Genomic DNA, 3,787 nt, shown 5'->3' with positions numbered 1-3,787 from the left:
AAATTTTTGCTGCTAAATTTTGCGTTTTTTTCTTAAAAAAAATAAAAAGTGAGGAATTTTTTGAACAATTTGCCATTTTCAAAATCATCACGTTTTCAGGCAGGTAGTAACATCTACTAGCAGAACAACAACTCTTAACCTACATAAAACAAACGCTACAATGTTAGGCCACAAACATTGTTTCCTCAGGTGATACAGCCATGATTTTTGTGGCTCACAGCTCCATGTATTGGTAGGTGAGGATTCCTCAGCTCTATGTCTGAACCTAGTACCCCTGAGGAAAAACTCAAAGCAGATCCGATTTTTAGCTGCGTTTATGGCACTACTCTCCCATAGCAGTCTACGAGGCTGTGAAAAATACTAATGACACACGGTGTGTTATTTGTGTCTTGTCTGAATTTGCAGTGCGTTGCTAGGTAACACAATCATGTGACACTCCAAGGTGTCGGGACAATACCAAACAGCCCCCTCACCCCCTATGGATTCATTAGATACAGCCCCTTCACCGCCCATGGATTCATTATATACAGCCTTATTTGGGCCCCCCAGCAGCTCTGGGCCCTGGCACTTGCCCAGGTATGCCCAGTGCTGGCGCTGGCCCTCTGGCCAGATTATCCCACATGAGCTGACTTTGTGTTCCTTGGTTTTCATGATACCGATTGTTCTATTATGTTCTGTAAATATCATAAGCCTTCACAAAACAATGGTCATACACAGAATACATTATTTACAGATGTACACTCACCGGCCACTTTATTAGGTACACCATGCTAGTAACGGGTTGGACCCCCTTTTGCCTTCAGAACTGCCTCAATTCTTCGTGGCATAGATTCAACAAGGTGCTGGAAGCATTCCTCAGAGATTTTGGTCCATATTGACATGATGGCATCACACAGTTGCCGCAGATTTGTCGGCTGCACATCCATGATGCGAATCTCCCGTTCCACCACATCCCAAAGATGCTCTATTGGATTGAGATCTGGTGACTGTGGAGGCCATTTGAGTACAGTGAACTCATTGTCATGTTCAAGAAACCAGTCTGAGATGATTCCAGCTTTATGACATGGCGCATTATCCTGCTGAAAGTAGCCATCAGATGTTGGTTACATTGTGGTCATAAAGGGATGGACAGCAACAATACCCAGGTAGGCTGTGGCGTTGCAACGATGCTCAATTGGTACCAAGGGGCCCAAAGAGTGCCAAGAAAATATTCCCCACACCATGACACCACCACCACCACCAGCCTGAACCGTTGATACAAGGCAGGATGGATCCATGCTTTCATGTTGTTGACGCCAAATTCTGACCCTACCATCCGAATGTCGCAGCAGAAATCGAGACTCATCAGACCAGGCAACGTTTTTCCAATCTTCTACTGTCCAATTTCGATGAGCTTGTGCAAATTGTAGCCTCAGTTTCCTGTTCTTAGCTGAAAGGAGTGGCACCCGGTGTGGTCTTCTGCTGCTGTAGCCCATCTGCCTCAAAGTTCGACGTACTGTGCATTCAGAGATGCTCTTCTGCCTACCTTGGTTGTAACGGGTGGTGATTTGAGTCACTGTTGCCTTTCTATCAGCTCGAAGCAGTCTGCCCATTCTCCTCTGACCTCTGGCATCAACAAGGCATCAACAAGGCCCACAGAAATGCCGTTTTTTCTTTTTCGGACCATTCTCTGTAAACCCTAGAGATGGTTGTGCGTGAAAATCCCAGTAGATCAGCAGTTTCTGAAATACTCAGACCAGCCCTTCTGGCACCAACAACCATGCCACGTTCAAAGGCACTCAAATCACCTTTCTTCCCCATAATGATGCTCAGTTTGAACAGCAGGGATTGTCTTGACCATGTCTACATGCCTAAATGCACTGAGTTGCCGCCATGTGATTGGCTGATTAGAAATTAAGTGTTAACGAGCAGTTGGACAGGTGTACCTAATAAAGTGGCCGGTGAGTGTACTAAAAAGCACATATCATTTTCTTTACACTTCACCCTGGACCTCAGGGCTGCCATGACAGCAATCGGTGCCCCCCGAAGGCGGCACTGTGGGACGGGTAGCGGCCCGATCGCATCGGGTTTCTATGGAAACGCCTGGGAACGGACCGCCTGTTTTTTTTTGCATTGCTTTAATGCAAAACACCGGCTGCTCATTCCCGATCACAGGCGTTTCTATAGAAACGCCGATGCTATCGGGCCGTGGCAAACACAGCCAAAACGTCCCGTGTGACAGCGCCCTTAGGAGCAAGTCTGAAGTGGTAAGTCTCTCCCAGCTTTGCACGTTTAGAGGCTGGAATTTTTTCTTTGCAAAATAGCTTAGTCTGGTTGTAGAAGGTTTGTTAACTGTAATTCTCAGGTCAGGCCACATATATTCAATGTGATTTAGGTTTAGAGTTTGACTGGGCAATTTTAAAACTTGATTTTGCTTAATGTTAACCCTAAGGCCTCCACACAAACATATTTTTCCTATGACTCCAAAAACATTTAAAGGGAACCTGTCATCACAACAGGCACAAAAACCTTACTCACTTACTATTCATACAGCTCAGGGCACATGGCAGTTCTAATCAGTCCTTGTATTCAGGTGCAGCATGGCTCCGACCAGAACACTTCAGTACAGGCTCTGTCAGCTACTGGCCCACCTGCCTCTGTAAATCTGCTACCGTTTCCTTCAGGACCCACCCACTGAAAAGAGTCTGACATATGCAGGACAGGAGAGGAAGCAGATGAGAGCAGAGATTTTAGGCACACAAAAAAGTTTGGCTCTGGGTTCTTAGCTCCAGTCCCACAACACCAACTACCAAATTTGCATAATGAATAAAACTATAGATTTTATACAAGAACATAATGCAGAGTCACAAAAAAAATAAATATTTAGTGTGCGGATTGCACTTTGGCAGAAGATTATAAATCTTGAGGGATGGGGATTCTCCTGTGAGGGCCAGAATTTGCAGTAAAAATGGGAAAATAAGTGCATATGATCAAAGATCCTCGAGCATTGTCTTTATTTACATCATCATTTTTTGCTGTGCCTTTAGTTTAGTCGTAGAAGTCGAAAAAAAGATTCTACTATGCTAAGGTAATTCTTAAGAAAGACATTTCTCTACATATTTGAGGAAGGGATTAAAGTGTTACATAAACATCCGCACTGCCTGCAGGTTAAAGCCTCTGGTATGACATTTATTCAAAGAAGAAAAGGACAAAGACTCTTCCACAAGATGACTCTGTCCTAAGGAAAGATATCTTCATCCCCTACTAGGCATTTTATAAAAAAGCGCTAAGTATTTCCTTTATACAACGTCTCATGGAGTGAATTGCAGTTTTTATTAACGTGCTTTTTCAATTAAATATTGCCTATTGTTATATGATGGTATGATTGGGACATTTATCATCACTGTGGATATATTATAAGCTAAGCTATACTTTTTTTGCAGATCTTAGTTTTAGGACTTGTTTTTATCACATTCATCTTTGGGCGTGGCTCCACTAAATGCTGGATTAAATGGTCACGGCACAAGCAAAGTGCTGCACAAGTATATTTATTTTTTATTTCTTTCTGACTTTTTAGGTGGCTGCATGGACCTCTGCAATTTGTTATTTTAATCCAGGCAGTGCCTTTAAGCTTAAAGGGAAAGTCCACTTGTCAAATGAGTCATGTTAGCTTTGTTCTTTGAATAATTGGAGCTTTATTTATGTGATTTTAGATTTAAATTCTCAAATATTTAAAGTTTAAAGTGTATTTAACCCAGTGTGTACGTAAATGATGAAGGATTTCATTCTCCCTATGGAGATTGTCTTT

This window comes from Engystomops pustulosus, chromosome 1 (genome assembly GCF_040894005.1).
Source record: "Engystomops pustulosus chromosome 1, aEngPut4.maternal, whole genome shotgun sequence".
NCBI classification, from domain to species: Eukaryota; Metazoa; Chordata; class Amphibia; order Anura; family Leptodactylidae; genus Engystomops; species Engystomops pustulosus.
This window is presented reverse-complemented; position numbering follows the sequence as displayed.